General features: G+C 46.4%; 1 pseudogene; it reads left to right on the forward strand.

Annotated features, from left to right (window-relative positions):
• LOC124018986 overlaps nucleotides 1-26,634 on the forward strand; it is a 77,566-nt pseudogene that overhangs the window by 22,415 nt on the left and 28,517 nt on the right.

Genomic DNA, 26,634 nt, shown 5'->3' on the forward strand with positions numbered 1-26,634 from the left:
CTGGTATGGATATCTCGGGTATGGATATCTCTGGTACAGATATCTCTGGTATGGATATCTCAGGTATGGATATCTCTGGTACAGATATCTCTGGTATGGATATCTCTGGTATGGATATCTCTGGTATGGATATCTCTGGTATGGATATCTCTGGTACAGATATCTCTGGTATGGATATCTCTGGTATGGATATCTCTGGTATGGATATCTCTGGTACAGATATCTCTGGTATGGATATCTCGGGTATGGATATCTCTGGTACAGATATCTCTGGTATGGATATCTCTGGTATGGATATCTCTGGTACAGATATCTCTGGTATGGATATCTCGGGTATGGATATCTCTGGTATGGATATCTCTGGTATGGATATCTCTGGTATGGATATTCTCTGGTACAGATATCTCTGGTATGGATATCTCTGGTATGGATATCTCTGGTATGGATATCTCTGGTACAGATATCTCTGGTATGGATATCTCGGGTATGGATATCTCTGGTACAGATATCTCTGGTATGGATATCTCAGGTATGGATATCTCTGGTACAGATATCTCTGGTATGGATATCTCTGGTATGGATATCTCTGGTATGGATATCTCTGGTACAGATATCTCTGGTATGGATATCTCTGGCATGGATATCTCTGGTACAGATATCTCTGGTATGGATATCTCTGGTATGGATATCTCTGGTATGGATATCTCTGGTACAGATATCTCTGGTACAGATATCTCTGGTATGGATATCTCTGGTATGGATATCTCTGGTATGGATATCTCTGGTATGGATATCTCTGGTATGGATATCTCTGGTACAGATATCTCTGGTATGGATATCTCTGGTATGGATATCTCTGGTATGGATATCTCTGGTATGGATATTTCTGGTGTGGATATCTCTGGTATGGATATTTCTGGTGTGGATATTTCTGGTGTGGATATCTCTGGTATGGATATTTCTGGTGTGGATATTTCTGGTGTGGATATCTCTGGTATGGATATCTCTGGTATGGATATTTCTGGTGTGGATATTTCTGGTGTGGATATCTCTGGTATGGATATCTCTGGTATGGATATTTCTGGTGTGGATATCTCTGGTATGGATATTTCTGGTGTGGATATTTCTGGTATGGATATTTCTGGTGTGGATATTTCTGGTGTGGATATTTCTGGTGTGGATATCTCTTGGATATTTCTGGTATGGATATTTCTGGTGTGGATATTTCTGGTATGGATATTTCTGGTGTGGATATTTCTGGTATGGATATTTCTGGTGTGGATATTTCTGGTATGGATATTTCTGGTGTGGATATTTCTGGTATGGATATTTCTGGTATGGATATTTCTGGTATGGATATTTCTGGTGTGGATATCTCTTGGATATTTCTGGTGTGGATATTTCTGGTGTGGATATTTCTGGTGTGGATATCTCTTGGATATTTCTGGTGTGGATATCTCTTGGATATTTCTGGTGTGGATATTTCTGGTGTGGATATTTCTGGTGTGGATATCTCTTGGATATTTCTGGTGTGGATATCTCTTGGATATTTCTGGTGTGGATATTTCTGGTGTGGATATTTCTGGTGTGGATATCTCTGGTGTGGATATCTCTTGGATATTTCTGGTGTGGATATCTCTGGTGTGGATATCTCTTGGATATTTCTGGTATGGATATCTCTGGTATGGATATCTCTGGTATGGATATTTCTGGTATGGATATCTCTGGTATGGATATCTCTGGGATGGATATCTCTGGTATGGATATCTCTGGTATGGATATCTCTGCAGACAGACTGTTGTTTAGAGAAGTGTTGTAATCCCTGCATAGGAGGCACCCTGGTTTCAAGGTTCCAGCTAGTGGCCCTGTCAGTATGATCTCTGTTGACAGAGAAACCGTTTGGGATTCACTGACCATCTGCCCGTTAGCACGTGACCAACAGCAGTGCAGAGGTCTGGGGCACCAGAGGGACAGACAAACAGGCTTGGAACCCTTCAGTATAGGTAACAGAGGGACAGACAAACAGGCTTGGAGCCCTTCAGTATAGGTACCAGAGGGACAGACAAACAGGCTTGGAGCCCTTCAGTATAGGTAACAGAGGGACAGACAAACAGGCTTGGAGCCCTTCAGTATAGGTAACAGAGGGACAGACAAACAGGCTTGGAGCCCTTCAGTATAGGTAACAGAGGACAGACAAACAGGCTTGGAGCCCTTCAGTATAGGTAACAGAGGACAGACAAACAGGCTTGGAACCCTTCAATATAGGTAACAGAGGACAGACAAACAGGCTTGGAGCCCTTCAATATAGGTAACAGAGGACAGACAAACAGGCTTGGAGCCCTTCAATATAGGTAACAGAGGACAGACAAACAGGCTTGGAACCCTTCAATATAGGTAACAGAGGGACAGACAAACAGGCTTGGAACCCTTCAATATAGGTAACAGAGGGACAGACAAACAGGCTTGGAACCCTTCAATATAGGTAACAGAGGGACAGACAAACAGGCTTGGAACCCTTCAATATAGGTAACAGAGGACAGACAAACAGGCTTGGAACCCTTCAATATAGGTAACAGAGGGACAGACAAACAGGCTTGGAACCCTTCAATATAGGTAACAGAGGACAGACAAACAGGCTTGGAACCCTTCAATATAGGTAACAGAGGGACAGACAAACAGGCTTGGAACCCTTCAATATAGGTAACAGAGGGACAGACAAACAGGCTTGGAACCCTTCAATATAGGTAACAGAGGACAGACAAACAGGCTTGGAGCCCTTCAGTATAGGTAACAGAGGACAGACAAACAGGCTTGGAACCCTTCAATATAGGTAACAGAGGACAGACAAACAGGCTTGGAACCCTTCAGTATAGGTAACAGAGGGACAGACAAACAGGCTTGGAACCCTTCAATATAGGTAACAGAGGACAGACAAACAGGCTTGGAACCCTTCAATATAGGTAACAGAGGGACAGACAAACAGGCTTGGAACCCTTCAATATAGGTAACAGAGGACAGACAAACAGGCTTGGAGCCCTTCAGTATAGGTAACAGAGGGACAGACAAACAGGCTTGGAACCCTTCAATATAGGTAACAGAGGACAGACAAACAGGCTTGGAACCCTTCAATATAGGTAACAGAGGGACAGACAAACAGGCTTGGAGCCCTTCAGTATAGGTAACAGAGGGACAGACAAACAGGCTTGGAACCCTTCAGTATAGGTAACAGAGGGACAGACAAACAGGCTTGGAACCCTTCAGTATAGGTAACAGAGGGACAGACAAACAGGCTTGGAACCCTTCAATATAGGTAACAGAGGGACAGACAAACAGGCTTGGAACCCTTCAATATAGGTAACAGAGGACAGACAAACAGGCTTGGAACCCTTCAATATAGGTAACAGAGGACAGACAAACAGGCTTGGAACCCTTCAGTATAGGTAACAGAGGGACAGACAAACAGGCTTGGAACCCTTCAATATAGGTAACAGAGGACAGACAAACAGGCTTGGAACCCTTCAGTATAAGTAACAGAGGGACAGACAAACAGGCTTGGAACCCTTCAATATAGGTAACAGAGGGACAGACAAACAGGCTTGGAGCCCTTCAGTATAGGTAACAGAGGGACAGACAAACAGGCTTGGAACCCTTCAATATAGGTAACAGAGGACAGACAAACAGGCTTGGAACCCTTCAGTATAGGTAACAGAGGACAGACAAACAGGCTTGGAACCCTTCAGTATAGGTAACAGAGGACAGACAAACAGGCTTGGAACCCTTCAGTATAGGTAACAGAGGACAGACAAACAGGCTTGGAGCCCTTCAATATAGGTAACAGAGGACAGACAAACAGGCTTGGAACCCTTCAATATAGGTAACAGAGGGACAGACAAACAGGCTTGGAACCCTTCAATATAGGTAACAGAGGGACAGACAAACAGGCTTGGAACCCTTCAATATAGGTAACAGAGGGACAGACAAACAGGCTTGGAACCCTTCAATATAGGTAACAGAGGGACAGACAAACAGGCTTGGAGCCCTTCAATATAGGTAACAGAGGACAGACAAACAGGCTTGGAGCCCTTCAATATAGGTAACAGAGGACAGACAAACAGGCTTGGAGCCCTTCAATATAGGTAACAGAGGGACAGACAAACAGGCTTGGAACCCTTCAATATAGGTAACAGAGGACAGACAAACAGGCTTGGAACCTTTCAATATAGGTAACAGAGGACAGACAAACAGGCTTGGAACCCTTCAATATAGGTAACAGAGGGACAGACAAACAGGCTTGGAACCCTTCAATATAGGTAACAGAGGACAGACAAACAGGCTTGGAGCCCTTCAATATAGGTAACAGAGGGACAGACAAACAGGCTTGGAACCCTTCAATATAGGTAACAGAGGACAGACAAACAGGCTTGGAACCTTTCAATATAGGTAACAGAGGACAGACAAACAGGCTTGGAACCCTTCAATATAGGTAACAGAGGGACAGACAAACAGGCTTGGAACCCTTCAATATAGGTAACAGAGGACAGACAAACAGGCTTGGAGCCCTTCAATATAGGTAACAGAGGACAGACAAACAGGCTTGGAACCCTTCAATATAGGTAACAGAGGGACAGACAAACAGGCTTGGAACCCTTCAATATAGGTAACAGAGGACAGACAAACAGGCTTGGAGCCCTTCAATATAGGTAACAGAGGACAGACAAACAGGCTTGGAGCCCTTCAATATAGGTAACAGAGGGACAGACAAACAGGCTTGGAACCCTTCAATATAGGTAACAGAGGACAGACAAACAGGCTTGGAACCTTTCAATATAGGTAACAGAGGACAGACAAACAGGCTTGGAACCCTTCAATATAGGTAACAGAGGGACAGACAAACAGGCTTGGAACCCTTCAATATAGGTAACAGAGGACAGACAAACAGGCTTGGAACCCTTCAATATAGGTAACAGAGGGACAGACAAACAGGCTTGGAACCCTTCAATATAGGTAACAGAGGACAGACAAACAGGCTTGGAGCCCTTCAATATAGGTAACAGAGGGACAGACAAACAGGCTTGGAACCCTTCAATATAGGTAACAGAGGACAGACAAACAGGCTTGGAACCTTTCAATATAGGTAACAGAGGACAGACAAACAGGCTTGGAACCCTTCAATATAGGTAACAGAGGGACAGACAAACAGGCTTGGAACCCTTCAATATAGGTAACAGAGGACAGACAAACAGGCTTGGAGCCCTTCAATATAGGTAACAGAGGACAGACAAACAGGCTTGGAACCCTTCAATATAGGTAACAGAGGGACAGACAAACAGGCTTGGAACCCTTCAATATAGGTAACAGAGGACAGACAAACAGGCTTGGAGCCCTTCAATATAGGTAACAGAGGACAGACAAACAGGCTTGGAGCCCTTCAATATAGGTAACAGAGGGACAGACAAACAGGCTTGGAACCCTTCAATATAGGTAACAGAGGACAGACAAACAGGCTTGGAACCTTTCAATATAGGTAACAGAGGACAGACAAACAGGCTTGGAACCCTTCAATATAGGTAACAGAGGGACAGACAAACAGGCTTGGAACCCTTCAATATAGGTAACAGAGGACAGACAAACAGGCTTGGAGCCCTTCAATATAGGTAACAGAGGACAGACAAACAGGCTTGGAACCCTTCAATATAGGTAACAGAGGGACAGACAAACAGGCTTGGAACCCTTCAATATAGGTAACAGAGGACAGACAAACAGGCTTGGAGCCCTTCAATATAGGTAACAGAGGACAGACAAACAGGCTTGGAACCCTTCAATATAGGTAACAGAGGGACAGACAAACAGGCTTGGAACCCTTCAATATAGGTAACAGAGGACAGACAAACAGGCTTGGAGCCCTTCAATATAGGTAACAGAGGACAGACAAACAGGCTTGGAACCCTTCAATATAGGTAACAGAGGGACAGACAAACAGGCTTGGAACCCTTCAATATAGGTAACAGAGGGACAGACAAACAGGCTTGGAACCCTTCAATATAGGTAACAGAGGACAGACAAACAGGCTTGGAACCCTTCAATATAGGTAACAGAGGGACAGACAAACAGGCTTGGAGCCCTTCAATATAGGTAACAGAGGACAGACAAACAGGCTTGGAACCCTTCAATATAGGTAACAGAGGACAGACAAACAGGCTTGGAACCCTTCAATATAGGTAACAGAGGACAGACAAACAGGCTTGGAGCCCTTCAATATAGGTAACAGAGGACAGACAAACAGGCTTGGAACCCTTCAATATAGGTAACAGAGGACAGACAAACAGGCTTGGAACCCTTCAATATAGGTAACAGAGGACAGACAAACAGGCTTGGAACCCTTCAATATAGGTAACAGAGGGACAGACAAACAGGCTTGGAGCCCTTCAATATAGGTAACAGAGGACAGACAAACAGGCTTGGAACCCTTCAATATAGGTAACAGAGGACAGACAAACAGGCTTGGAGCCCTTCAATATAGGTAACAGAGGACAGACAAACAGGCTTGGAACCCTTCAATATAGGTAACAGAGGACAGACAAACAGGCTTGGAGCCCTTCAATATAGGTAACAGAGGACAGACAAACAGGCTTGGAGCCCTTCAGTATAGGTAACAGAGGACAGACAAACAGGCTTGGAGCCCTTCAGTATAGGTAACAGAGGACAGACAAACAGGCTTGGAGCCCTTCAGTATAGGTAACAGAGGGACAGACAAACAGGCTTGGAGCCCTTCAGTATAGGTAACAGAGGACAGACAAACAGGCTTGGAGCCCTTCAGTATAGGTAACAGAGGACAGACAAACAGGCTTGGAGCCCTTCAGTATAGGTAACAGAGGACAGACAAACAGGCTTGGAGCCCTTCAGTATAGGTAACAGAGGACAGACAAACAGGCTTGGAGCCCTTCAGTATAGGTAACAGAGGACAGACAAACAGGCTTGGAGCCCTTCAATATAGGTAACAGAGGGACAGACAAACAGGCTTGGAACCCTTCAGTATAGGTAACAGAGGGACAGACAAACAGGCTTGGAGCCCTTCAATATAGGTAACAGAGGACAGACAAACAGGCTTGGAACCCTTCAGTATAGGTAACAGAGGACAGACAAACAGGCTTGGAACCCTTCAATATAGGTAACAGAGGACAGACAAACAGGCTTGGAACCCTTCAATATAGGTAACAGAGGACAGACAAACAGGCTTGGAACCCTTCAGTATAGGTAACAGAGGACAGACAAACAGGCTTGGAACCCTTCAGTATAGGTAACAGAGGGACAGACAAACAGGCTTGGAACCCTTCAATATAGGTAACAGAGGACAGACAAACAGGCTTGGAACCCTTCAGTATAGGTAACAGAGGACAGACAAACAGGCTTGGAACCCTTCAGTATAGGTAACAGAGGGACAGACAAACAGGCTTGGAACCCTTCAATATAGGTAACAGAGGACAGACAAACAGGCTTGGAACCCTTCAGTATAGGTAACAGAGGGACAGACAAACAGGCTTGGAACCCTTCAATATAGGTAACAGAGGACAGACAAACAGGCTTGGAACCCTTCAGTATAGGTAACAGAGGACAGACAAACAGGCTTGGAGCCCTTCAGTATAGGTAACAGAGGACAGACAAACAGGCTTGGAGCCCTTCAGTATAGGTAACAGAGGACAGACAAACAGGCTTGGAGCCCTTCAGTATAGGTAACAGAGGACAGACAAACAGGCTTGGAGCCCTTCAGTATAGGTAACAGAGGACAGACAAACAGGCTTGGAGCCCTTCAGTATAGGTAACAGAGGGACAGACAAACAGGCTTGGAGCCCTTCAGTATAGGTAACAGAGGACAGACAAACAGGCTTGGAGCCCTTCAGTATAGGTAACAGAGGACAGACAAACAGGCTTGGAGCCCTTCAGTATAGGTAACAGAGGACAGACAAACAGGCTTGGAGCCCTTCAGTATAGGTAACAGAGGACAGACAAACAGGCTTGGAGCCCTTCAGTATAGGTAACAGAGGACAGACAAACAGGCTTGGAGCCCTTCAGTATAGGTAACAGAGGACAGACAAACAGGCTTGGAGCCCTTCAGTATAGGTAACAGAGGACAGACAAACAGGCTTGGAGCCCTTCAGTATAGGTAACAGAGGACAGACAAACAGGCTTGGAGCCCTTCAGTATAGGTAACAGAGGACAGACAAACAGGCTTGGAGCCCTTCAGTATAGGTAACAGAGGACAGACAAACAGGCTTGGAGCCCTTCAGTATAGGTAACAGAGGACAGACAAACAGGCTTGGAACCCTTCAGTATAGGTAACAGAGGACAGACAAACAGGCTTGGAGCCCTTCAGTATAGGTAACAGAGGACAGACAAACAGGCTTGGAGCCCTTCAGTATAGGTAACAGAGGACAGACAAACAGGCTTGGAGCCCTTCAGTATAGGTAACAGAGGACAGACAAACAGGCTTGGAGCCCTTCAGTATAGGTAACAGAGGACAGACAAACAGGCTTGGAGCCCTTCAGTATAGGTAACAGAGGACAGACAAACAGGCTTGGAGCCCTTCAGTATAGGTAACAGAGGACAGACAAACAGGCTTGGAGCCCTTCAATATAGGTAACAGAGGACAGACAAACAGGCTTGGAGCCCTTCAGTATAGGTAACAGAGGACAGACAAACAGGCTTGGAGCCCTTCAGTATAGGTAACAGAGGACAGACAAACAGGCTTGGAACCCTTCAGTATAGGTAACAGAGGACAGACAAACAGGCTTGGAGCCCTTCAGTATAGGTAACAGAGGACAGACAAACAGGCTTGGAGCCCTTCAGTATAGGTAACAGAGGACAGACAAACAGGCTTGGAGCCCTTCAGTATAGGTAACAGAGGACAGACAAACAGGCTTGGAGCCCTTCAGTATAGGTAACAGAGGACAGACAAACAGGCTTGGAGCCCTTCAGTATAGGTAACAGAGGACAGACAAACAGGCTTGGAGCCCTTCAGTATAGGTAACAGAGGACAGACAAACAGGCTTGGAGCCCTTCAGTATAGGTAACAGAGGACAGACAAACAGGCTTGGAGCCCTTCAGTATAGGTAACAGAGGACAGACAAACAGGCTTGGAGCCCTTCAATATAGGTAACAGAGGACAGACAAACAGGCTTGGAGCCCTTCAGTATAGGTAACAGAGGACAGACAAACAGGCTTGGAGCCCTTCAGTATAGGTAACAGAGGACAGACAAACAGGCTTGGAACCCTTCAGTATAGGTAACAGAGGACAGACAAACAGGCTTGGAGCCCTTCAGTATAGGTAACAGAGGACAGACAAACAGGCTTGGAGCCCTTCAGTATAGGTAACAGAGGACAGACAAACAGGCTTGGAACCCTTCAGTATAGGTAACAGAGGACAGACAAACAGGCTTGGAACCCTTCAGTATAGGTAACAGAGGACAGACAAACAGGCTTGGAGCCCTTCAGTATAGGTAACAGAGGACAGACAAACAGGCTTGGAGCCCTTCAGTATAGGTAACAGAGGACAGACAAACAGGCTTGGAGCCCTTCAGTATAGGTAACAGAGGACATATCATAAACACACAAAGGACATATTATAAATGACTACCCTATTCCCTATTTAGTACACTACTTTTGACCAGAGCCAGATTGGGTCAACCATATAGGGCCCTGGTGAGAAGTAGTGCACTATGTAGGGAATAGGGTGTAATTTAAGACCTTAACCAGGGAGAGATTCAACTGTGTGGCTAAAATAGTGAGGAGGACTCTCTGAAGACCCATAGTATCTGTGGTAAAGATAAACTGTAACCAGAAGCCATTGGGTTCCCTTTTTAAAATGTCCCATCTTATAAAACATCATTACATACATTTTATTGGAAACACTCGCTTACTGTACAATTTGTATTAATTTGTCTCTAAATGTCTCTCTTGATTTATAGTTATAGATGGATTTGAATTATTCACCGAGGCTGTTCTCTGTCTTATCTGAGCTTGGTATTGATATTCATTAGCCTATGAAGGCAGTGAAGGTATTGAACGTTGACTTGAGAGACTGTTATCCTGGTCTAAGATGGAAGTTTTGGCTCAGCTGTGGTCTTGGAATAGTCTGAGACTTGGGCTTGTCTCTCTCTCCCTCTCTTTCTCTACCTCTCTGTCTCCCTCTTTCTCGATCTCTTTCTCTCCCTCTCTTTCTCTCCCTTTTAATCTCCCTCTATTTCTCTCCCTCTCTCTCTCCCTCTCTTTCTCTCCTTCTCTGTCTCCCTCTCTCTCCCTCTCTGTCTCCCTGTCTCTCCCTCTCTTTCTCTCCCTCTCTTTCTCTCCCTCTCTTTCTCTCCCTTTTAATCTCCCTCTATTTCTCTCCCTCTCTCTCTCCTCTCTTTCTCTCCTTCTCTGTCTCCCTCTCTCTCCCTCTCTCTCCCTCTCTGTCTCCCTCTCTCTCCCTCTCTTTCTCTCCCTCTCTTTCTCTCCCTCTCTTTCTCTCCCTTTTAATCTCCCTCTATTTCTCTCCCTCTCTCTCTCCCTCTCTTTCTTTCCTTCTCTGTCTCCCTCTCTCTCCCTCTCTCTCCCTCTCTGTCTCCCTCTCTCTCCCTCTCTTTCTCTCCCTCTCTTTCTCTCCCTCTCTTTCTCTCCCTTTTAATCTCCCTCTATTTCTCTCCCTCTCTCTCTCCCTCTCATTCTCTCCCTCTTTCCCTCTCTCTCTTCCTCTCTCCCTCGCTCTCTTGGCATCGAATAGTCTGAGTCTTGGGCCAAATCCCACAGAACATATTTAGTGCTTCAGTTCTTCAGTTCTCTGCTCAGTGTGGGCAGGATAGGCATGTATCATCCTTCTCTCTCTCTCTCTCTCTCTGTTTCTCTCTCTCTCTGTTTCTCTCTCTCTCTCTCTCTCTCTCTGTCTCTCTCTCTCTCTCTCTGTTTCTCTCTCTCTCTCTTTCTCTCTGTCTCTCTCTTTCTGTCTCGGTTTCTCTCTCTCTCTCTCTCTCTCTCTCTCTCTCTCTCTCTCTCTCTCTCTCTCTCTCTCTCTCTCTCTCTCTCTCTCTCTCTCTCTCTCTCTCTCTCTCTCTCTCTCTCTCTCTCTCTCTCTCTCTCTCTCTCTCTCTCTCTCTCTCTCTCTCTCTCTCTCTCTCTCTCTCTCTCTCTCTCTCTCTCTCTGTCTCTCTCTCTCTCTCTCTCTCTCTCTCTCTCTCTCTCTCTCTCTCTCTCTCTCTCTCTCTCTCTCTCTCTCTCTCTCTCTCTCTCTCTCTCTCTCTCTCTGTCTCTCTCATGGTTTATTTTGATAGGAACAGATATGTTGTCTCTCCATGGTCCATGCACGTGCATGTTGAACAGTTTCTGGTGAAACTAACGCTACTACTACTACCACTATTACTATTACTACTCAGTACGTTCAGCCGCCAAGCTGAATAAGTCATTTTCAATAGGAGGAGATTCACTTTAATGTCCACTTGGCCAAAGATGAGGGATACCTTGTGTCTATTCTGATCAGAGTTGTTCTGACATGCTGGCTTTGATGTAGAGATGGTGTTGCTGATAGACCCCATGCTTTCTCACTGATGCTTTCTCACACACACACACACACACACACACACACACACACACACACACACACACACACACACACACACACACACACACACACACACACACACACACACACACACACACACACACACACACACACACACACACACACACACACACACACACACACACACACACACACACACACACACACACACACACATAGGTAGATAGATAGATAGAGACAGCGGACCTTGGATCTAGCAGCACCATGTGAGAATTATCAATGGGGCCTGAAAATTAAGTGATACCATTCAGAACCTAAATAGAGAGGCAGAGAGAGAGAGAGAGAGAGAGAGAGAGAGAGAGAGAGAGAGAGAGAGAGAGAGAGAGAGAGAGAGAGAGAGAGAGAGAGAGAGAGAGAGAGAGAGAGAGAGAGAGAGAGAGAGAGAGAGAGAGAGAGAGAGAGAGAGAGAGAGAGAGAGAGAGAGAGAGAGAGAGAGAGAGAGAGAGAGAGAGAGAGAGAGAGAGAGGAGAGAGAGAGAGAGAGAGAGAGAGAGAGAGAGAGAGAGAGAGAGAGAGAGAGAGAGAGAGAGAGAGAGAGAGAGAGAGAGAGAGAGAGAGAGAGAGAGAGAGAGAGAGGGAGAGAGAGAGAGAGAATGAGAGAGAGAGAGAGAGAGAGAGAGAGAGAGAGAGAGAGAGAGAGAGAGAGAGAGAGAGAGGAGAGAGAACTACAGGATATGTGAGGGTCCACACCTGGGTAACTACAGGATATGTGAGGGTCCACACCTGGGTAACTACAGGATATGTGAGGGTCCAGTGCTTTCAAAAGATCTGAGGAGGGTCCCAGATTTTGACACCCCTTAAAATACATCTAATCAGGTCCTTCCTGCTTTTTTAGTGGCCTGCTGCTGTGCTCCCTTGATGAGAAATCTTGTCTGAAACCTGAAGATTTACATTAGAGTGATTGTCAAGGACCTAGGCTTTAGCTCAGCGGACAAACACTGTCTTGTGGCGCAAAGAAGAGCTGGATTCGAACGTAGTCCGTCACAGTATTTAGGGTTACTGTCACTGGTGTCCCACCGTCAGTGGGAGCCACAGGAGGTTGGTGGCACCTTAATTGGGGAGGACGGGCTCGTGGTAATGACTGGAGTGGAATCAGTGGAATGGTATCAAATACATCAAACACACAGAGGGGACGGCTGTCAGTTTACAACCTCATAACCAACTGGGATGTTTTGCTTACCGTTTAAAAAAAACTTTTGTTTATTTAGTTTTGTTTATTTAGTAAATATTTGATCAACTCTATTTTAAGGGCTTGAAGTCAGCTACTGTCAGGTCTCCCCTGTTAGTTAAGGGCATTGTCAACTACACCTGTTAGTTAGCGTTTCACTGTCAGGTCTACTACACCTGTTGGTTAAGGGCTTGTAAGTCAGCGTTTCACTGTCAGGTCTCCTACACCTGTTGGTTAAGGGCTTGTAAGTCAGCGTTTCACTGTCAGGTCTACTACACCTGTTGGTTAAGGGCTTGTAAGTCAGCGTTTCACTGTCAGGTCTACTACACCTGTTGGTTAAGGGCTTGTAAGTCAGCGGTTCACTGTCAAGTCTACTACACCTGTTGGTTAAGGGCTTGTAAGTCAGCGGTTCACTGTCAGGTCTCCTGTTGTATTCACCACATGTGACAAATAACATGGATGTGTTTTATACCGTTTCATTCGCTCCATTCCAGCCATTATTATGAGCCGTCCTCCCCTCAGCAGCCCCCACTGACAGGATCCCTCAGCGTGACACTCTTGACATGCTGTGTTCCAGGAGACCAATGAGCTGGTGGCCATAAAGAAGTTTAAAGACAGCGAGGAGAATGAGGAGGTTAAAGAGACCACGCTGAGGGAGCTGAAGATGCTGCGGACGCTGAAACAGGAGAACATCGTGGAACTCAAAGAGGCTTTCAGGAGGAGAGGGAAACTCTACCTGGTCTTTGAATATGTGGAGAGGGTCAGTGAATACCTAGAGGATGAACCTTTTTAATGATAACGTTTCATAGACCAGAATAGTCTAGAATATGTGGAGAGGGTCAGTGAATACCTAGAGGATGAACCTTTTTAATGATAACGTTTCATAGACCAGAATAGTCTAGAATATGTGGAGAGGGTCAGTGAATACCTAGAGGATGAACCTTTTAATGATAACGTTTCATAGACCAGAATAGTCTAGAATATGTGGAGAGGGTCAGTGAATACCTAGAGGATGAACCTTTTTAATGATAACGTTTCATAGACCAGAATAGTCTAGAATATGTGGAGAGGGTCAGTGAATACCTAGAGGATGAACCTTTTTAATGATAACGTTTCATAGACCAGAATAGTCTAGAATATGTGGAGAGGGTCAGTGAATACCTAGAGGATGAACCTTTTTAATGATAACGTTTCATAGACCAGAATAGTCTAGAATATGTGGAGAGGGTCAGTGAATACCTAGAGGATGAACCTTTTTAATGATAACGTTTCATAGACCAGAATAGTCTAGAATATGTGGAGAGGGTCAGTGAATACCTAGAGGATGAACCTTTTTAATGATAACGTTTCATAGACCAGAATAGTCTAGAATATGTGGAGAGGGTCAGTGAATACCTAGAGGATGAACCTTTTAATGATAACGTTTCATAGACCAGAATAGTCTAGAATATGTGGAGAGGGTCAGTGAATACCTAGAGGATGAACCTTTTTAATGATAACGTTTCATAGACCAGAATAGTCTAGAATATGTGGAGAGGGTCAGTGAATACCTAGAGGATGAACCTTTCTCATGAGAATGTTTAATAGACCAGAATAGTCTAGAAATGTCCACTACTTTCTAGGGATGCTGGGATCCGCTGATGGTTGGATGATAAATCATCATGTAATATACTTAGCTACTGTTTACGCCAGCAGGTTCACTTTTAGAATAGTGCCATAGTATCTAACTTGTTTTTCTAAGGGGTTGGATTTGTGGCACATGTTATACAAAGCATTATGGGTAGTGTAGTTGTAGCTGTGATTGACAGTAGTACTGTGGATTCTGTGTTCCAGAACATGCTGGAGTTGCTAGAGGAACTGCCTAACGGAGCACCACCTGACAAAGCCAGGAACTACATCTACCAGCTGATCAAAGCCATCCACTGGTGCCATAAGAATGAGATCGTACACAGAGGTGAGGAACTCTTACCTTTACTATAACGAGGTCACCTTTTCCTTTCGTTTTGCTACGATGACGTGTTGAGTCAGAGGTAGGGCCTCCCAGCAGAGATGGTTTGGTCTGACTTGGTTTTACCAGACTGCTGCCGCGTGTGAAAATTGGTCTCCTCTGTTTCTCCTCAGACATCAAGCCTGAAAACCTCCTCATCAGCTCTGAGGATGTTCTCAAACTCTGTGATTTTGGTAAGTAGAAATATGTAACTTCTAACAGAGTCATTAACTCAGTACATTAGATGTATGACGATCTCAGTATCCCTGGTAAGCAATGGTCAATATCTGTCCATTACTTCCTCTGTCTGTTTCTGGCCTGGTTTCCTGTAGGCTTTGAGTCAGTATCTGTCCATGACTTCCTCTGTCTCTCTCTGGTTTCCTGTAGGCTTTGAGTCAGTATCTGTCCATGACTTCCTCTGTCTGTTTCTGGCCTGGTTTCCTGTAGGCTTTGAGTCAGTATCTGTCCATGACTTCCTCTGTCTGTTTCTGGCCTGGTTTCCTGTAGGCTTTGAGTCAGTATCTGTCCATGACTTCCTCTGTCTCTCTCTGGTTTCCTGTAGGCTTTGAGTCCGTATCTGTCCATGACTTCCTCTGTCTCTCTCTGGTTTCCTGTAGGCTTTGAGTCCGTATCTGTCCATGACTTCCTCTGTCTCTCTCTGGTTTCCTGTAGGCTTTGAGTCCGTATCTGTCCATGACTTCCTCTGTCTCTCTCTGGTTTCCTGTAGGCTTTGAGTCCGTATCTGTCCATGACTTCCTCTGTCTCTCTCTGGTTTCCTGTAGGCTTTGAGTCCGTATCTGTCCATGACTTCCTCTGTCTCTCTCTGGTTTCCTGTAGGCTTTGAGTCAGTATGTGTCCATGACTTCCTCTGTCTCTCTCTGGTTTCCTGTAGGCTTTGAGTCAGTATCTGTCCATGACTTCCTCTGTCTCTCTCTGGTTTCCTGTAGGCTTTGCCCGCAACCTGTCAGAGGGAAGTGATGCCAACTACACTGAGTATGTAGCCACTAGGTGGTACCGCTCTCCTGAGCTACTGCTGGGGTGAGTCCCATTAAACCTACTGGACCTGTGTGTGTGTGTGTGTGTGTGTGTGTGTGTGTGTGTGTGTGTGTGTGTGTGTGTGTGTGTGTGTGTGTGTGTGTGTGTGTGTGTGTGTGTGTGTGTGTGTGTGTGTGTGTGTGTGTGTGTGTGTGTGTGTGTGTGTGTGTGTGTGTGTGTGTGTGTGTGTGTGTGTGTGTGTGTGTGTGTGTGTGTGTGTGTGTTTGTGTTAGTATTGGTGTGTGTATTGGTGTGTGTGCGCGTGTGTGTGATTGTATTGGTACGTGTATTCTTGTGTGTGTGTTTGTATTGGTGCGTGTATTGGTCTGTGTGTGTGTGTAGGTGCGTGCGTGTGTTGTGTGTGTACATTGATAAGTGTCTGTTTGTCTGCATAGCTGTCAGTCCATACATACATATATCCTTCTCGGAATATTTCAGTGAACATGTGTATTAGTCTGGCCTTGATAAATCCTGTTTTCATGTGTGTACTACAGACACAGGGAGGTTACTGTGTCCATTTGATCATTTAGATAATGGAGCATCATGTGGTGGGGCTCCTTCCTCTCCCACAGCAACTAAATCAACTGTTACATTTATTGACTCTTGGTATTTGAATTCCGCCCACGCAAATATTTTCTCTCTTCATCACTCTTCCTCAGTCTCAGCGGCGCTCTTCTCTCTTCTCCTCTCTTCTCTCAGCCAACCCCTCTCTCTCTCTCTCTCTCTCTCTCTCTCTCTCTCTCTCTCTCTCTCTCTCTCTCTCTCTCTCTCTCTCTCTCTCTCTCTCCTCTCTTTCTCCTCTCTTCTCTCAGCCAACCTCTCTCTCTTTCTCTCTCTCCTCTCTTCTCCTCTCTTCTCTCAGCCAACCTCTCTCTCCTCTCTCTCTCCTTCTCTCTCTCCTTTCTGTCATTGTGTTCATCACCTTCTGCTGAACCAACATCATCATCACCATCATCATCATCATCATCATCATCATCTTCTGTCCTTACTCTTCTGGTTCAGTTTTACAAATGCATCACTTAAGCTGTTTTCTCACAGAACATATTTAGTGCTTCAGTTCTTCAGTTCTCTGCTCAGTGTGGGCAGGATAGGCATGTATCATCCTTCTCTCTCTCTCTCTCTCTCTCTCTCTCTCTGTTTCTCTCTCTCTCTCTCTCTGTTTCTCTGTCTCTCTCTCTCCCTCTCCCTCTCTCTCTCTCTCTCTCTCTCTCTCTCTCTCTCTCTCTCTCTCTCTCTCTCTCTCCCCCTCTCTCTATCCCCTCCACCCCAGGGCCCCCTATGGTAAAGCTGTAGACATGTGGTCAGTGGGTTGTATCCTGGGGGAGCTGTGTGATGGCCAGCCTCTGTTCCCAGGGGAGAGTGAGATAGATCAACTCTTTACCATCCAGAAGGTCCTGGGTCCTCTACCTGCTGAACAGATGAAGCTCTTCTACAACAACCCTCGCTTCCATGGACTACGGGTAAGGTCAACTCTGGGGTCGATCTGTTGAGCTGTTCTGTCGTCATCTCACACTCCACCTCCGCTTTCCTCTCCTCTCCCATTTCTTCCTCTCTACCTCTACCTCTACCTATCCCACCTCTCCCTCCCTCTCCATTCTCTCTCCTCTCTTTCCATCCTGTCTCTATCTCTCTCCTCTCCTTCCCTCTCTCTCCATCTCTTTCCTCTCCTTCCTTCCTTCCCTCTCTCTCCATCTCTCTCATCCCATTCCCTCTCTCTCTCCATCTCTCTCCTCTCCTTCCCTCTCTCTCTCTCTCTCTCTCTCTCTCTCTCTCTCTCTCTCTCTCTCTCTCTCTCTCTCTCTCTCTCTCTCTCTCTCTCTCTCTCCTCTCCTTCCCTCTCTCTCTCCATCTCTCTCCTCTCCTTCCCTCTCTCTCTCTCCATCTCTCTCCTCTCCTCTCCTTCCCTCTCTCCATCTCTCTCCTCTCCTCTCCTTCCCTCTCTCTCTCTCTCCATATCTCTCCTCTCCTTCCCTCTCTCTTTCTCCATCTCTCTCCTCTCCTTCCCTCTCTCTCTCTCCATCTCTCCTCTCCTTCCCTCTCTCTCTCCATCTCTCTCCTCTCCTTCCCTCTCTCTCTATCTCTCTCTCCATCTCTCTCCTCTCCTTCTCTATCTCTCTCTCCATCTCTCTCATCTCCTTCCCTCTCTCTCTCTCCATCTCTCTCATCCCATTCCCTCTCTCTCTCCATCTCTCTCCTCTCCTTCTCTCTCTCTCTCATCTCTCTCCTCGCCTTCCCTCTCTCTCTCCATCTCTCTCCTCTCCTTCCCTCTCTCTCTCTCCATCTCTCTCCTCTCCTTCCCTCTCTCCATCTCTCTCCTCTCCTTCCCTCTCTCTCTCTCTCTCTCTCTCTCTCTCTCTCTCTCTCTCTCTCTCTCTCTTCTCTCTCTCTCTCTCTCTCTCTCTCTCTCTCTCCTCTCCATATCTCTCTCTCTCCTTCCTCTCTCTCTTTCTCCTCTCTCTCTCTCTTCCTCTCTCTCTCTCCATCTCTCTCTCTCCTTCCTCTCTCCATCTCTCTCCATCTCTCTCTCCTCTCCTTCCCTCTCTCTCTCCATCTCTCTCCTCTCCTTCCCTCTCTCTATATCTCTCTCTCCATCTCTCTCCTCTCCTTCTCTATCTCTCTCTCCATCTCTCTCCTCTCCTTCTCTATCTCTCTCTCCATCTCTCTCCTCTCCTTCCCTCTCTCTCTCCATCTCTCTCCTCTCCTTCCCTCTCTCTCTCCATTTCTCCTCTGTCTCTTTCCCACCTATCTATCTGTGTGAGTCCTGGTGGCTGTCTTCCCAGTGTGGTCCGTGACTGAGTGGATTGAGTCATCATGTTATGGTGGTGTTCAGTGTTACTGTAGAAGAGAGAGACAGAGAGACTGAGAGGCAGAGAGAGAGAGACAGAGAGAGAGAGAGAGACAGAGAGAATGAGAGACAGAGAGACTGAGAGACAGAGAGATAGAGACAGATAGACTGAGAGAGAGACAGAGTGACAGAGAGAGAGACAGTGCTTCTGTCACCAACCAAGGAGGGCCTACAGCAGCACCTAGATATTCTGCACAGATTCTGACAGACCTGGGCCCTGACAGTAAATCTCAGTAAGACCAAAATAATGGTGTTCCAAAAAAGGTCCAGTCGCCAGGACCACAAATACAAATTCAATCAAGACACCATTGCCCTAGAGCACACAAAAAACTATACATACCTTGGCCTAAACATCAGCGCCACAGGTAACTTCCACAAAGCTGTGAACAATTTGAGAGACAAGGCAAGAAGGGCCTTCTATGCCATCAAAAGGAACATAAAATTCAACATACCAATTAGGATCTGGCTAAAAATACTTGAATCAGTCATAGAGCCCATTGCCCTTTATGGTTGTGAGGTCTGGAGTCCGCTCACCAACCAAGACTTCACAAAATGGGACAAATACCAAATTGAGACTCTGCATACAGAATTCGGCAAAAATAACCTCTGTGTACAACGTAAAACACCAAATAATGCAGGCAGACCAGAATTAAGCCGATACCCACTAATGATCAAAATCCAGAAAAGAGCCGTTCAATTCTACAACCACCTAAAAGGAAGCGATTCACAAACCTTCCATAATAAAGCCATCACCTACAGAGAGATGAACCTGGAGAAGAGTTCCCTAAGCAAGCTGGTCCTGGGGCTCTGTTCACAAACACAAACACACCCCACAGAGCCCCAGGACAGCAACACAATTAGACCCAAGCAAATCATGAGAAAACAAAAAGATAATTACTTGACACATTGGAAAGAATTAACAAAAAAACAGAGCAAACTAGAATGCTATTTGGCCCTACACAGAGAGTACACGGTGGCAGAATACCTGACCACTGTGACTGACCCAAACTTAAGGAAAGCTTTGACGATGTACAGACTCAGTGAGCATAGCCTTGCTATTGAGAAAGGCCGCCGTAGGCAGACCTGGCTCTCAAGAGAAGACAGGCTATGTGCTCACTGCCCACAAAATGAGGTGGAAACTGAGCTGCACTTCCTAACCTCCTGCCCAATGTATGACCATATTAGAGACACATATTTCCCTCAGATTACACAGATCCACAAAGAATTCACAAATCCAATTTTGATAAACTCTCAAATCTACTGGGTGAAATACCACAGTGTGGAGGCTGGTGGACATTCATGCCTCCTGATGCACTCCCACACAGAGACACACACTTTCAGACAGACAGACACATGCATGTCCACCAGCCTCCTGATGCACTCCCACACAGAGACACACACCTTCAGACAGACAGACACATGCATGTCCACCAGCCTCCTGATGCACTCCCACACAGAGACACACACCTTCAGACAGACAGACACATGCATGTCCACCAGCCTCCTGATGCACTCCCACACAGAGACACACACCTTCAGACAGACAGACACATGCATGTCCACCAGCCTCCTGATGCACTCCCACACAGAGACACACACCTTCAGACAGACAGACACATGCATGTCCACCAGCCTCCTGATGCACTCCCACACAGAGACACACACCTTCAGACAGACAGACACATGCATGTCCACCAGCCTCCTGATGCACTCCCACACAGAGACACACACCTTCAGACAGACAGACACATGCATGTCCACCAGCCTCCTGATGCACTCCCACACAGAGACACACACCTTCAGACAGACAGACACATGCATGTCCACCAGCCTCCTGATGCACTCCCACACAGAGACACACACCTTCAGACAGACAGACACATGCATGTCCACCAGCCTCCTGATGCACTCCCACACAGAGACACACACCTTCAGACAGACAGACACATGCATGTCCACCAGCCTCCTGATGCACTCCCACACAGAGACACACACCTTCAGACAGACAGACACATGCATGTCCACCAGCCTCCTGATGCACTCCCACACAGAGTCACACACCTTCAGACAGACAGACACATGCATGTCCACCAGCCTCCTGATGCACTCCCACACAGAAACACACACCTTCAGACAGACAGACACATGCATGTCCACCAGCCTCCTGATGCACTCCCACACAGAGACACACACCTTCAGACAGACAGACACATGCATGTCCACCAGCCTCCTGATGCACTCCCACACAGAGATACACACCTTCAGACAGACAGACACATGCATGTCCACCAGCCTCCTGATGCACTCCCACACAGAGATACACACCTTCAGACAGACAGACACATGCATGTCCACCAGCCTCCTGATGCACTCCCACACAGAGATACACACCTTCAGACAGACAGACACATGCATGTCCACCAGCCTCCTGATGCACTCCCACACAGAGACACACACCTTCAGACAGACAGACACATGCATGTCCACCAGCCTCCTGATGCACTCCCACACAGAGATACACACCTTCAGACAGACAGAAACATGCATGTCCACCAGACTCCCACACAGAGATCCATGGGAGGGGTGGTAATCATGTACCTGCTATAGTGAAAGCTGTGTTAGGCCCGTTAGCAGGACGTCTGGCCTCAGACACAACAGTCTCCTGTCAACTCCAGTCAGACACATCTGAATCTCAACATAGACACTGCACTCTGAAACCTCACAACTGTATGTGTGTGTGTGTGTGTCAGCAGTTCCCCTCAGTGAATCACCCTACAACCCTGGAGCGGAGGTACCTGGCCATCCTGAGTGGCCTCATGCTGGATCTGATGAAGGTAACACACACACACACACACACACACACACACACACACACACACACACACACACACACACACACACACACACACACACACACACACACACACACACACACACACACACACACACACACACACACACACAGAGACACACACACACACACACACACACACACACACACACACACACACACACACACACACACACACACACACACACACACACACACACACACACACACACACACACACACACAGAGACAGAGACACACAATTGGTATTGCCAGTATTAGCACATTCTGGGTCCTCCAGGCTCAAACTAGACTAGTCCTGCTAATGGGAGGTATTCTAGTCCTGCTAATGGGAGGTATTCTAGTCCTGCTAATGGAAGGTATTCTGGATTCTGCAGGCTCAAACTAGACTAGTCCTGCTAATGGGAGGTATTCTGGGTCCTCCAGGCTCAAACTAGACTAGTCCTGCTAATGGGAGGTATTCTAGTCCTGCTAATGGGAGGTATTCTAGTCCTGCTAATGGAAGGTATTCTGGATTCTGCAGGCTCAAACTAGACTAGTCCTGCTAATGGGAGGTATTCTGGGTCCTCCAGGCTCAAACTAGACTAGTCCTGCTAATGGGAGGTATTCTGGGTCCTCCAGGCTCAAACTAGACTAGTCCTGCAAATGGAAGGTATTCTGGGTCCTCCAGGCTCAAACTAGACTAGTCCTGCAAATGGAAGGTATTCTGAGTCCTGCTAATGGGAGGTATTCTAGTCCTGCTAATGGGAGGTATTCTAGTCCTGCTAATGGGAGGTATTCTAGTCCTGCTAATGGGAGGTATTCTAGTCCTGCTAATGGGAGGTATTCTAGTCCTGCTAATGGGAGGTATTCTAGTCCTGCAAATGGAAGGTATTCTGAGTCCTCCAGGCTCAAACTAGACTAGTCCTGCTAATGGAAGGTATTCTGGTCCTGCTAATGGAAGGTATTCTGAGTCCTGCAAATGGAAGGTATTCTGAGTCCTCCAGGCTCAAACTAGACTAGTCCTGCTAATGGAAGGTATTCTGGTCCTGCTAATGGAAGGTATTCTGGGTCCTCCAGGCTCAAATTAGACTAGTCCTGCTAATGGGAGGTATTCTAGTCCTGCTAATGGGAGGTATTCTAGTCCTGCTAATGGAAGGTATTCTGGATTCTGCAGGCTCAAACTAGACTTGTCTTACATTTACATTTACATTTAAGTCATTTAACAGACGCTCTTGTCTTGCTAGCTAATGTATGTCTATGACTAAAGCTGTGGGTCAGTCAGTACTCTGCTGTGAGCGAGGCCTACAGTACATCACACTTTCCTCAGGAGATGAATGGTGTGATAAACCCTCCCACCCATATCTCTGTCTCTGGATCCACGTGGTTAAAAGCCAGTTGTTTTTAGAATGGTCTGAGTCTCTAGCGTTTCTATACAGCGCGTGATAATGAATTCTGTAACCAACAGATGTAGAGCTCTGCGTTAAGAATGCTGTAGCTTAGTTAGTAGAGCAAGGCGCTTGCAACACCAGGGGTGTGGGTTCAATTACCACCAAGGACCACTATGAAAATGTATGAATTCCTGTCGATGAGAACGGGGGTGTGCTCAGTCCTCTTTTTCCTGTAGTCCACAATCATCTTCTTTGTCTTGATCACGTTTAGGGAGAGGTTGTTGTCCTGGCAGCACACGGACAGGTCTCTGACCTCCTCCCTATAGGCTGTCTCGTTGTTATTGGTGATCAGGCCCACCACTATTGTGTCATCGGAAACTTAATGATAGGGTTGGAGTCGTGCCTGGCCGTGCAGTCATGGGTGAGCAGGGAGTACAGGAGGGGACTGAGCACACACCCCTGAGGGGCCCCCGTGTTGAGGATCAGCGTGGCGGATGTGTTGTTACCTACCCTCACCACCTGGGGGCGGCCCGTTAGGAAGTCCAGGATCCAGTTGGAGAGAGAGGTGTTTAGTCCCAGGGTCCTTAGCTTATTGATGAGCTTTGAGGGCACTATGATGTTGAACGCTGAACTGTAGTCAGTGAACAGCATTCTCACATACAGTAGGTGTTCCTTATGTCCAGGTGGGTAAGAGCAGTGTGGAGTGCAATAGAGATTGCATCATCTGTGGATCTGTTAGGGCGGTATGCAAATTGGAGTGGGTCTAGGGTTTCTGGAATAATGGTGTTGATGTGAGCCATGACCAACCTTTCAAAGCACTTCATGGCTACAGACAGTTTACCTTAGTGTTCTTGGGTACAGGGTCGATGGTGGTCTGCTTAAAACATGCTGGTATTACAGACTCGGACAGGGAGAGGTTGCACATGTCAGTGTAGACATTTGCTAGTTGGTCAGCGCATGCTAGCAGTACACGTCCTGGTAATCCATCTGGCCCTGCGGCCTTGTGAATGTTGGCCTGTTTAAAGGTCTTACTCATCGACTGCGGAGAGTGTGATCACACACTCTTCTGGAACAGCTGGTCTCTCAACCAGCTTCATGAGGTAGTCACGTGGAATGCTTTCCCAATAGTCTTGAAAGAGTTCCCACATATGCTGAGCACTTGTTGACTGCTTTTCCTTCATTCTGCGGACTAACTCATCCCAAACCATCTCAATTGGGTTGAGTTCGGGTGATTGTGGAGGCAAGGTCATCTGATGCAGCACTCCATAAATCTCCTTCTTGATCAAATATCCCTTACACAGCCTGGGATGGTGTATTGGGTAGCCTCGTGGTTAGAGCGTTGGACTAGTAACCCGGAAGGTTGCGAGTTCAAACCCCCCGAGCTGACAAGGTGCAAATCTGTCGTTCTGCCCCTGAACAGGCAGTTAACCCACTGTTCCTAGGCCGTCATTGAAAATAAGAATGTGTTCTTAACTGACTTGCCTGGTTAGATAAAGGTTAAAAAAAAAAATGGGCTGCAGAATTATGTGGTAGCCATGCTGGTTAAGTGTGCCTTGAATTCTAAATAAATCAATGCCAGTGTCACCAGCAAAGCACCATCACACCTCCTCCTCCATGCTTCATGGTGGGAGCCACACATGCAGAGATCATCTGTTCACCTACTCTGCTTCTCACAAAGACACAGCAGTTAGAAATAAAAATCTCAGATTTGGACTCATCAGACCAAAGGACAGATTTACACCATTGCTCATGTTTCTTGGCCCAAGCAAGTTTCTTCTTATTATTGGTGTCCTTTAGAAGTGGTCTCTGAACAGTTGATGTTGAGATGTGTCTGTTACTTGAACTCTGTGAAGCATTTATTTGGGCTGCTATATGAGGTGCAGTTAATTGCCGATTTCTGAGGCTGGTCATTCTAATGAACCTATCCTCTGCAGCAGAGGTAACTCTGGGTCTTCCTTTCCTGTGGCGGTCCTCATGAGAGCCAGTTTCGTCAAGCGCTTGCGACTGCACTTGAAGAAACTTTAAAAAGTTCTTGAAATGTTCCGTATTGACTGACCTTGATATCTTAAAGTAATGATGAACTGTCGTTTCTCTTTGCTTATTTGAGCTGTTCTTGCCATAATATAGACTTGATCTTTTACCAAATAGGTCTATATTCTGTATACCACCCCTACCTGGTCACAACACAACTGATTGGCTCAAACACATTAAGAAGGAAAGAAATTCCACAAATGAACTTTTAACAAGGCACACCTGTTCATTTAAATTAATTCCAGGTGACAATCTCATGAAGCTGGTTGAGAGAATGCAAAGAGTGTGCAAAACTGATTTGTTTAACCCTTTTTGGTTAACTACATGATTCAATATGTTATTTCATAGTTTTGATGTGTTCACTATTATTCTACAATGTAGAAAATAGTAAAAATACACAAAAAAACTTGAATGAGTAGGTGTGTCAAAACTTTTGACTGGTACCGTATATATATATATATATATATATATATATATATATATATATATATATATATATATATATAGAGAGAGAGAGAGAGAGAGTTTTGTGATTGACTGTGTCCTAAACCCCTGTGGTCTGTCTTCTCCCTCTCTAGAACCTGTTGTTGCTGGTCCCTTCTGACCGCTACCTGACAGAACAGAGTCTGAACCACCCAGCCTTCCAGCCCCTCCGCCTCCTGGAGCAGCCCGCCCCAGCACCACCCTCCCCTAACCCCCCACGCTCCTCCAAGAGGAAGCCCCACAGCCACATGGACAACACTGTGCCCACCAGGTCAGCACTGTAGGGGGTTGTCGGTGTTGTTGTTGTTGTTGTTGTTGTTGTTGTTGTCAGAACGCCGTGGCCACCAGGTCAGCACTGCACTGAACACTACAAGTGGTCTGGTTAGGTTCTGGATACTGAATGGGGTCTGGTTAGGTTCTGGATACTGCATGGGGTCTGGTTAGGTTCTGGATACTGAATGGGGTCTGGTTAGGTTCTGGATACTGAATGGGGTCTGGTTAGGTTCTGGATACTGAATGGGGTCTGGTTAGGTTCTGGGTACTGAATGGGGTCTGGTTAGGTTCTGGATACTGAATGGGGTCTGGTTAGGTTCTGGATACTGAATGGGGTCTGGTTAGGTTCTGGATACTGAATGGGGTCTGGTTAGGTTCTGGATACTGAATGGGGTCTGGTTAGGTTCTGGATACTGAATGGGGTCTGGTTAGGTTCTGGATACTGCATGGGGTCTGGTTAGGTTCTGGATACTGAATGGGGTCTGGTTAGGTTCTGGATACTGAATGGGGTCTGGTTAGGTTCTGGATACTGAATGGGGTCTGGTTAGGTTCTGGATACTGCATGGGGTCTGGTTAGGTTCTGGATACTGAATGGGGTCTGGTTAGGTTCTGGATACTGAATGGGGTCTGGTTAGGTTCTGGATACTGAATGGGGTCTGGTTAGGTTCTGGATACTGCATGGGGTCTGGTTAGGTTCTGGATACTGAATGGGGTCTGGTTAGGTTCTGGATACTGAATGGGGTCTGGTTAGGTTCTGGATACTGAATGGGGTCTGGTTAGGTTCTGGATACTGCATGGGGTCTGGTTAGGTTCTGGATACTGAATGGGGTCTGGTTAGGTTCTGGATACTGAATGGTTTCACATCTGGCTATGTTGTTCTTGCACAGATAAAATAAGCTACTTAGCTATACATGTACCTCTCAATATCTCTCAATCTCAATATGTTCTGATCTTAATCCTCCCCTCCCCTCCCCTCCTCCCTCC

The sequence above is a fragment of the Oncorhynchus gorbuscha genome, unplaced genomic scaffold (genome assembly GCF_021184085.1).
Source record: "Oncorhynchus gorbuscha isolate QuinsamMale2020 ecotype Even-year unplaced genomic scaffold, OgorEven_v1.0 Un_scaffold_592, whole genome shotgun sequence".
Classification (NCBI taxonomy): Eukaryota; Metazoa; Chordata; class Actinopteri; order Salmoniformes; family Salmonidae; genus Oncorhynchus; species Oncorhynchus gorbuscha.